Source organism: Sorex fumeus, unplaced genomic scaffold, assembly GCF_029834395.1.
Source record: "Sorex fumeus unplaced genomic scaffold, SorFum_2.1 ptg000029l, whole genome shotgun sequence".
NCBI lineage: Eukaryota > Metazoa > Chordata > Mammalia > Eulipotyphla > Soricidae > Sorex > Sorex fumeus.
In genome coordinates this window covers 252512-263347 of record NW_026606086.1, presented here as the reverse complement: position 1 = coordinate 263347, position 10836 = coordinate 252512, and the positions used below count along the sequence as shown (strand labels likewise).

The 10836-nt window shown below is 51.8% G+C and overlaps 1 pseudogene; it reads left to right on the top strand.

Annotated features, from left to right (window-relative positions):
- Window positions 1-206: 206 nt before the first annotated feature.
- The window catches only part of LOC130024555 (vacuolar protein sorting-associated protein 33A-like), a 31281-nt pseudogene continuing 20651 nt past the window's right edge, over window positions 207-10836 (top strand).

Sequence of the window (10836 nt, the reverse complement as noted above, 5' to 3'; positions counted from 1 at the left end):
CGAGGGGCCGGGATCCCAGGCTGCCGTCCAGTCCTGCCGCCCCCGCCCCCGCCGCCAGAGCCCCGCGGACAGATGCCTCAGTTCTGAGACCCCCCCGCGCCGGGGGTCCGCGCCCGCGGCCCAGGACTCGCGCGCCCTGCGCTCCCCGCCGCCCGCCCGCCGCTGCCCCCAGGAAAGACGGTCACGTGGCCTCGGTGTGCGCCTCGATGGGCGCCGGGGGCTGGGGTCCGCCCCGCGCGGGGAGACGGGCGCCGGGGGTCGCCCGCCGGGAGTCGCGGGCCCTGCTCCGGCCCCCGCCAACCCACCTGGCGCCTCAGAGCTCAGGCATCCGGCCGGAGGCCCCCCAGGGACCGCTGCGCGGGCAGCGCCACCTCCTGCGGCTCCGCAGCCACGGGCCGGCCACTGAGGGGCGGGTAGGGAACCCTCGGGACGGGGGGACGCGGCCTGAGCAAGGCGCTGTTGGGTGCTGGTGGGCGGGACCCCCCCCCCCCCCCCCCGCCCGGCAGGGCCCCGCACCTGTGCAGTTCGCACAGCGGCCAGCAGAGGGCGCAGCGAGTCGCTCACCGGCCTGCTGGGGCTGCTGGTCGGTCCCTCACTGGGCAGGACCCGGTGATAGCCAGGGGAACCCGAGGACCCCCTGAGACCGCTCCCAGGAGCCGGGGTGGGGCAGGGGGGGGGAACAAGCCCTCGCAAGGCCAGCTGGCAGTGCAGGGGAGATGACACCAGGGCGCCCTTGTTCCCCCGTCCCCAGCTTCCCGGGAGGGTCCCTCCAAGGGAGCAGAGGCAGCGCTGTGCCCCTGCTCTGCTGGGGGTCTGGGGGGTTTGTACAGCCCCCGGGAAGCGCTGAGTCTCGGAAGCCTGTGCCCTGGCTCCGTGGGGCACCCCCGGCGCCCCTAGCGGTATGGAGGGAGATGAGGGGGTGTGATGTCACTATTTTCACGTGACCGCGGCGTCACGTGGCGGCGGGGCCCAGTGGAGCCAAGGCCACGCACCTGTGGTCAGGCGGGTGAACCTGAACGTGCTGCGCGAGTTCCTGGACATGTGCGCGGGCAGCAAGCTGACAGCCGGGGCGGGTGGCGGCCTCTGGGTCTGGGGGCGCCACCCAGAGTTGGCAGCCCCGAGAGAGGGGGCGTTGCACTCCCCGCCCCTGTGGCCTGACTCTGGGAAGGAAAATGGGAGTGACCTGAGTCCTTCTCAGCAGGACGATTACAGCCCCGCGTCCAGGCACTCCCCGCTGTCCCCGTGTGCGGGGTGGCGCTGCATGCTACCCTGGGTACCACTTCTCCCAGCTGCCTGTTCCTCCACGGTTCGTCCAATCAGTTACGCCAAATGGGGAAAAAGGACCCTGGTGTCGCACAGGCGAAATGCTCACAGGCCGCTTGGCATTCGTCCTGGCCCCCAGTGACACCATCCTTGCCTAGGTAGAGGCGAAGGTCAGCTGGAGGCCTGACTCTCTCAGAGGCACCTGACATTGTCCCAGCTTTCCAAATACTCTCTCAGAATTAAGATACCTATGGGATACCTACACGAGAGGTTTTCATTTGATTGATGCTGGATTATATGACGCCTGTTACATGCTGGGTTGAACGGTTTCCTTGGCAGTTCACCCACGGGGTTCATGACCCCAGTCTGACCCCAGGACACTGCATACACACTCTTTGTGGATGACAGTGAATGTGCTTCCATGGCCAGTAGCGCCCCTTGCCCTGACGCTGTTTTTCTTCAGGCCACAAAATAGGAGTGTGGATAGCTATTGCTAACAGCAAGTTTTGTTTGTCCAGAGTTTGCAAATGACTGTTGTTTGCTGTTGGCCGTTATTGAAATCCCTTTTACTAAAAGAATGGGATGCTTCTCTCTCCCGCAGGCAATAGTTTGAGATGAGTATCTCACAGGACCATTTGGCTTGATTGCACAGTACTCACTTCTAAAGGTAAAAAGGTTTTGGTTATTATTATTTTTTTGAAACTGTCATTCTGGACTCTAGCAAGAGTAATATGATGTTCCACTTCTGGAGTAAGTGGTGTGCAGAGCTGTCTGGTTTTTAGAATCACTGACGCTGTTATGAGTGGTAAATGTTTTATCTTCTGTGGACCTTTTGTTTATTTTTTTTTATTTTTTTTTCCCTTTATTTTATTTTATTTTTTTTAAAGTTGTAGATTTACAATTTTTTGTGCTTTGGTTTCAATTATACAATGATCAGATACCCATCCCTCCACCAGTGCCCATTTTCCACCACCATGGATAATATCCCTCCCACCCCCATCCCCCCATCCCCCCTGTCTCTGTGGCAGGGCAATCCCCTGTGTTCTCTCTCTCCTTTTGGGTGTTGTGGTCTGCAAAAGAGGCATTGAGTGGCAAACATGTTCAGTCCATAGTCTACTTTCGACATGCATCTCCCCTCCTGGGAGGATCCTCCAAACATCCTTTATTTGGTGCTCCCTTCTCTATCTGAACAGCCCTTTCCTCTAGGATACCCGGCTGGCCTCTAAGTTATGGACCTTTTGTTTATTTATTTGAAGTAAAAAAAAACATTTTATTTGGTTACCTTTAGGAAGAGGACCAGCGGAGAGAGAGAGTAACATTTCAGGAGAGACCGTGGGCTTCTCCAAAGACAGAGAGAGCCCCTACACACATCCCAACATTAGAAAGGAAAGCACAAAAGTCCCCATCTCAAGGAGAGCTGCGCGCACCGCATTTGCTCGGCTACATGGGCACAAGCAACTCAGGGGCTCGGGCAGCATAGGAGCCTTCAGTGGACCTTTCAAGGGTGGGTGTGCACCCCCCTCTTCTCCTTGACGGAGCGGCATGTCTTCTGATTGTTACTTCATGTGGCTCAAAGTTTTTCAGACACAGGATTGGTTACTTCAGCCTGAATTTATACACCTGCCTTTGGGGAATCTAAATTTTTATACTAAAGTGGTTTTGAATTTTATTTGGGGGCTCGTGCCAGGCAGTGTTCAGGACTTACTCCTGGCTTTGCACTTAGGATCACTCCTGTCAGTGCTCAGTGGACAGTATGGGGTGCTGGGGATAGAACCCCGGGTCAGTTGAATGCAAAGCAAGCACCTTCACCACTCTACTTTCTCCCTAGCCCCAGGTCTCCTGAGCACTGCCCCTGGGCACCTCCTGGTGGTGAGTCTTAGCAGTTCGATGAAGCTTGGCGCTGTGGTGGCAGGGATATCCCAGGCCACTCCAGTGGCCTCTCTTGGGATGCACATGGCAATGCTTGAGACCCTTGTGGTGCCAGGGGGCGAAGTTGGCAGTCATGTGTCAGGCATGTACCGTAACCCCTGCATTCTCTGACTCAACACTAAGTCTACTGTGCTTTGGAGTGGGAGTGTTAGAACACCTGAGTTTTTGTTGTTGGTCTGTTTGGTTTGGGCCACCCCTGGCAGTGCTCAGACTTACCCCTAGCTCTGCACTCAGGAATGACTCTTGGTGGTGTTTGGGGACGGTGTGGGAGGCCGGCAATCCAACCCGGGTTGGCTGCCTGCAGTGATGTCCGTGTTTGGGTCGGCTGCTAAGCTTTAGGGGTTCTGTTCACCATTTGTATGTGTGCTTTGCTAGGAACATGAGGTGGAGAAAATGTTCACACTCAAAGGAAGCCGCTTGCAAGCAGCGGATGTCAAGAATATCATTTTTTTCGTCAGACCCCGGCTAGAACTGATGGATATAATTGCTGAAAATGTGCTTAGGTATCTCAGAACTGATGCTTGGTCCATACGGAATCATTCCTCTAGTGGTTTTAGTGCTCATCAGGACACCTTTGCTTGCCAGCGCTTTAGGAAGTGGATCTTTGGACAGATGTGAGAGTGTGTCGGAGGAGAATGGGGGGTCAGGGGTAGGATACTCTGCAGCCAGACAAGGATAGATCCTCGGAACCCAGTGTGGTCCCCAAGTTTTCCAGGAGTGACTTCTGAGTGCATAGCCAGGAGTTATCCCTGAGCACCTGCAGGTGTGGCCCAAAAACTATAAATAGAGAATGGGAAACTTTGTGGGTTGAGGCTTGGGGAGGCAGGGCAAACCACAGAAACCCACTCTCTCAGGACAGTAGGAAGCTCCGGCCTGTCTCAGTAGAAGGACCCAGATTTTTTTATAAAAAGAAAAACAGCTAGTGGTTCTTTTTCAAGTACTGAATACCATATGCTCAAATTTCATAAGCAACGTCAGGAGAAGCTGATTAAAATTTAATGCTGCAGCATTTATGGAGGAAGTGCACCAGCCCAGTCTGCATTACGTTTGATCGACGTGGCCCCTACGGACGGACTTAAAAGCATGCGGGGTATTTGCGCAAGATCGGGCATGGTGTGAAGCAACCATTTATTTTCCTAGAGACATCGCTTGATGAAATAGAAACATTTTTTTTTTTTCGGCAAGAAACAGATGTCCATTGCAATAACCCTGAGAGGTTTTTGCGGTTTTTTTTTCTCTTTTTGGGTGACACCCGGCAATGCACAGGGGTTACTCCTGGCTCTGTACTCAGGAATTACCTGCGGTGGTGCTCAGGGGACCATATAGGATGCTGGGAACTGGGAATCGAATCCGAGTCAGCCGCGTTCAAGGCAAACGCCCTACCCGCTGCGCTGTTGCTCCAGCCCCAACCCTGAGAGTTTGCATGTCCCATCAATGGCCCAAGAGAAGCAGCACTGCCCCTTGGCAGAGCACAGGTCAGCGGTTTCCAGAAAAAGCATCACATCAAGAGAGCAGGAAAACTCAAAACTTGGGCCGAGTCAGTAGTGGGGGTTTAGCTGATAAGCGTCTCTTTAGAGCCCACTGTGTGTCAGGCACAGGTGGGGCCCTGGGGAGCAGTCCTCGCGTCGGGGCCTCGGGACAACGCACAGTCCTTCTCTTGCAGTGAAGACAGACGTGGCCCCACAAGAGATTTCCACATTTTGTTTGTGCCCCGGCGTAGCCTGCTGTGTGAGCAGCGGCTTAAGGACCTCGGCGTCCTGGGCTCCTTCATCCGTAGGGAGGAGTACAGCCTGGACCTCATTCCCTTCGATGGGGACCTTCTCTCCATGGAGTCGGAGGGCGCCTTCTGAGTAAGTTCAGTGTTTGCCCTTTGAACTTGACACTCGTTTCTGCCTCGTTTGTGATGGTGACACTCACACTGGCATTTTAGTGATTCCTGGAAGTGTCCAGCTTCTTCCTTTTGGGGAGAGATGGGAGTTGGTCCACACCCAGCAGTGCTCAAGGTTTACTCCTGGTTCTGTGCTCAAGGATCACTCCTGCACATGCTCGGGGACCATATGTGGTGCTGGGGCTAGAACCCAGATTGGCTGCGTGCAAGACCAGCGCCTTCCCCTGTGCTGTCTCTCCGGCCGCTGCTCCTCTTGCTTATGGAGAACCTCCTGTTCCAACAAATTTGCTTAAAATTGTCGTTGCCCTTACTGAATACTCAACATTCTGAACATCGAATGCTGTTCGATGTTTGTCCTTGTGCCCGTCCCACCCTGAATTCACTGTGGCTGTGGAGGAAGCTTTGAGAGTGGAAGGCAGGGCCGCTCCAGCCAGAAAGAGTCAAGTCTGTCACTGCGTTTTTCCAGTTAGCCCTTTGTGAGTGATTTTGTTTCCATGACTCGCCTTTCCCCTTGATTGAGTCTTGGCAAGACCTGAAGACTTTTCTCTTACATTTTCATTTTCTAGAAATAAAATTGCTTACATTTTTCATTCAAACTCTTGAGGTTCTGCAGTGTGACCTCAGGGCTGGGTGCAGGGTGTGCGGGAAATTCTGTTTCTCCCACACGCCCGTCCCAGCCCATTTCCTACTGGTTATTTTCAGCACATATTTATTTGTGATTTATTTGAGATCTCCAAGCCTGCACGGTTTGGGACTGGACCTGTCAGTAGCTAGACAGTTACACCCTCCAACTGCCGTGTAAACCCAACAACGGCCAGGATCCAGAGATTATCACAACAAGCTCCCGGGAGCGCGCGGCCGCGAACATTATTTACTTTTCTCTAAGTTTTCAGGGTACCTTAAATATCCAACCCACACGGCAGAGCCTGGCAAGCTATCCGTGGTCTATGCCTAATAGACCAAATTGATATGCCAAATCCAGTAATAAATGGATCTCATTTCCCTAACCCTGAATATGCAGAGTCGAGAAGGATATGGAAGGAGAGGCTGATAAAACACCAAGGCAGACATAGGCTGCCAAAACGCAGAAAAACAAAAATGATTGTCTGTACTTTTAATGCTCGTACGCTGGCATCTACTGCATCCATTGAAGACCTTATGGTACAAGCGCGAAAGATCAAGTACGACATCATTGGTCTGACCGAAACGAGAAGACATCAATCCCATCATGCTGTTTTCGACACCGGAGAAGAACTGTTCCTTGGAACATGTGATAAAAGAGGCGTCGTTGGTGTTGGTATCCTTGTCAATACAAACTTAGTCATGAGCATTGATTCATTCGAATGCCTAACAACCCGAATCGGACGATTACACTTGAATAAATGTGGCTCATTACCGGAAGTTTCTATCTTTGCTGTCTATGCACCAACATCCAGTTATGGTGAAAGAGAAACTGAGAAATTCTACATGGAGCTGGAGAAGTTCTATAAAGAAGATCACACCTTCTACAAGATCATTGTCGGTGATTTTAATGCCAAGATAGGACCAAGAAGATCAGTCGATGAACTGCACATCGGAACCCATGGCCTGGAATGGAACAAACAGGGTGACAGACTGTCTGAGTTCATCATGTCAACCAAAACCTTCCATGGTAACTCACAATTCCAAAAGGCTGAATCTAAACGTTGGACATGGGAGTCTCCCGATGGACGGTTCCACAATGAAATAGACCACATCATATTCAATCGGCGGTTTTGCCTAACCGATGTTGCTGTTGTCCCAAAATTCCAAACGGGATCAGACCACCGTCTTCTTCGTGCAAAATTCTACCTCACAGAACAAGGAGAAAAGAATGCAAGGTTTAAGAAGAGGACTCCCAGAACAACCACCAACTGGGAGCTCTTTGGCTCTATTGTGGCAACATGGGAAGATGCCGTCATTGACAACATTGATGAGGAATACCATCGAATGATTCAGCACCTCCATGATTGTGCAAGGAATGCCAAGAGATAGATAACCACAAAAAACCGTCTTTCTTCGAACACTCTTGAACTTATTCGCCAACGTGGCTTGGCACATGCCTCAGGCAACCACAAGCGAACATCCGAACTGGCAAAACAGTGCAGAGAAGCCATCAAGGATGACCTCAAAAACAGGAGAGCTGCAGTACTGGTAGATGCAGCAGAAGCTGGGAAAAACATTCGTAATGCCCGCCTGTCCTTCACCAACTACAAAACCAAGATGACTGCCCTCCGACATCATGATGGATCTATCACATCTTCCAGAAGGGCAATGGAGAAGATTATTCATGACTTCTACTCAGATCTCTTTAATAGCCACATCCACTTGCCCACATACCACATACCACATGATGGATATGTCGTTCCCAATGTTCTCCCTTCCGAAATCCAACATGCCATCTCGTCGGTAAAGAAACAAAGAGCACCTGGTCCAGACAAGATCAGACCTGAACAACTGAAGAACTTACCATCAGTACTCATCAATACATTGGCTCGACTCTTCACACGCTACCTGTCTGAATGCAAGGTTCCATCCCAATGGAAAACCAGCAGGACTGTACTACTATACAAGAAAGGAGACACCCACGACATTGGCAACTATCGCCCAATCTGCCTATTGTCTGTCATCTACAAACTATTCACTCGAGTCATCCTGAATAGGATTAGCAGAACGCTAGGTGAAGGAAAACCATGTGAACAAGCTGGATTCCGAAAAGGATTCAGTACCATCGACCATATCCACACAATAACCAAGCTCATTGAGGTATCTCGGGAGTTCAAGATGCCGCTCTGTCTAACGTTCATTGATTTAAAGAAGGCCTTTGATTCTGTTGAGACGGAAGCGGTCATGGAAGCCCTAGCCAATCAGGGCGTACAAACTCAATACATCAGGATCCTTCGTGAGCTCTATTGCGGATTCACTACCAAAATCTCACCATTCTACAAAGAAGCAATCATCCATATCAAGAGAGGGGTTCGGCAGGGTGATACCATTTCACCAAAACTCTTCAGTGCCACCCTCAAGAACATCATGCGACGATGGAATGGGAAAACATGGGAGTGAAGATAGATGGTCGGCAACTACACCACCTCCGCTTTGCTGATGACATCGTTCTAATAACACCAAACATCAGCCACGCGGCACAAAGGTGAACGAATTTGACCGTGAATGTGGAAAGGTCGGACTACAGCTGAATCTTACGAAGACAATGTTTATGAGAAACAGCCTAGTTCCTGGCACTCCATTCGCTCTCAACGGAACCACCATCTCCGAATGCAACGGTTATATATACCTAGGTCAAGAAATCAACATGATGAATGACCTGGCACCTGAGTTGCGCAGGAGGAAGAGAGCGGCTTGGAATGCCTTCAAGAGCATTGAAGAAATAACTAAAAGGACAAAGAACCTCCAGCTACGAACACACCTCTTTGATTCCACTATTCTTCCTGCATTAACATATGCCTCAGAGACCTGGACCCTACGAAAACAGGATGAGAACGCTATTCGGGTCTCTCAAAGAGGAATCGAAAGAACTATGCTTGGAATATCATGATTCACTCAAATGAGAGATAGAATCCGGAGTTCTGATCTTCATCAACGCTCAAGAATCAGGGATGCTGTCTCATTTGCCAAGACATCAAAAATCTGATGGGCTGGACACGTAATGAGGTTTACAGACAACCGCTGGACTAGAGCCATTACTGATTGGATTCCACGAGACATCAAAAGATCACGTGGACGCCCACCTATAAGATGGTCAGACTTCTTCGTCAAGACCCTAAATGATCGGTTTAAGGCTCTGCATGTTGCTAGAACGAACAGATACCATTGGGCTACGCTAGCACGCAACCGGGATGAATGGAGACATTACTGGCACCCGCTCGAATAAATCGATGAATAACGGGGATTAAGTGATTAAGTGATAAGTGATTTATTTGTTTGCTTTGCTTTGGTTTTTGCTTGGGGCCTCACCTGATGATGCTCAGGGGTTACTCTTGGGGGTCCTCAGGGGTCCATATTTGACTCTTTGATGCCAGGGAAGCACCTTCCCACTATACTATCTATCTGGCTCCCGGAGTTTTTCTTTTTTAAATATTGTCTTTTTCTGAAAGGTTGTGTTTTGTTTGCAAATATGATTTTATATGTTTTGTTTACTATCTTTATGACAGGGAGCACTTCTGAAAAATTTCTCTTTCAAAGTGTCAGGTTGGCTCTTAGGGGCGCCCGGGCCAGAACTCTGGCTCTTTCTTCTGTGGGGTGAGGTTTCTCCATGCTGAGTGCCTTAAGATAATCTGTAGACCCAAAAGCATTGATTTATTTGAGTTTTCACCCAGATGTTTTTCCTATGGCACATTCTTCACTGGAAATAGGGAAAATTGGGCATGGCTGGAGTTCTGGCAGAACGAGTGGGGACCCCCCCCGAAGTGTGTAACCACCACCTAGAGTGTGCGACCCTCAGCCTCAGCAAGAAAGGGAGGGAAAGGGAAAATAAATACCGGAATGAAGGGGAAGATGCAAGGGGGAAACACATCAGCTTGATAATGTCTTCTCAAAACAGCGTACTGGACCAGAGAGATAGTAATGTGGGTAGGGCACTTGCCTTGTCCCTTGCAGACCCGGGTTTGTTCCCTGGCACCCCATACGGTCCCCCAAGCCCCACCAGGTATGACCCCCAGTGCCAAGCCAGGGAGTCAGCCGGAACCCGTGCACGGCCCCAACGCTCCCAGTGCCTGTCTGTGCCCTCTGCGCCCTCTATCATTGGAAGCTTGTGCAGGTGTGTTTGAGACGCGACCACATTTCCCTGCATTCCTTGGGCGTGTGAGTTGATTTGTGGTACTGCTGCTGCTGGTCTCAAGACACGACCTTTCGAGAACGCAGGTGCATCACCAGATTTCCAGGCCCCATTTCCCCTCGGCATGTTGGTCTCAGCAGCACCTTAAGAGAAAGAACCTGGGGCTCGCTTTGGTTCTGGGCTGTTGTCACCCAGCTCCCTGTGGGTTTGCTCACGTCTCTGGGCTTCATCCTGCGAAATCCAGAACTTTCCTGGGCTCCCCGATGGTCTCTCCCCACCCCAGTCATGAAGCAGGGAGGGGCTTGCATGGCCTTGTTTGGTGACAGGACACAGGCCTGCATGCCCCTCTGTAGTAATAGGGTACGGGCCAGCCTGCCCCTGTGTGGTGACAGGACTAGGGGTTGCCTTCCATCCGAGCCATTGCAGGTCTGGGAGCGGCCCCTCTGCTCCCTTTCCCAGTCAGCAGTGCAGAAGCGTTGAGGAAGCGGCTTGGTCACCCCAGCTGAGGATAGGAGCTGTCTCGTTCACACCCAGGGTTGCTCCTGGCCCTGCGTGGGCGGGGCAAGGCCATCCCAACAGACAGACCCAAGACAGGTCCTTGCCACGGGCCCCACATCCGCCCGTGGATGCTGCATTCATGCCTTCTCTCTCGCCCTGAGCCACGACGGCCCCCGAGCCCGCATCACCTGGGGAGCCCCGAGTTCAGGGCAGGAGGGACCCACACACCACCAGTTATGACCCTAGTGGCTGTTAAAGAGGAATTGCAAGGGCTGGAGCTATATACATTCGGAGGGCATTTGCCTTGCACGCAGTTGACCCAGGTTCAATCCCCGGCATCCCATATGGTCCCTGAAGCACCACCAGAATAATTCCTGAGTGCAGAGCCAGGGGTATCCCCTGAGCCTCGCCGGGTGGGAGTTGTTAGAGGTGTCTCTGTAGTAAT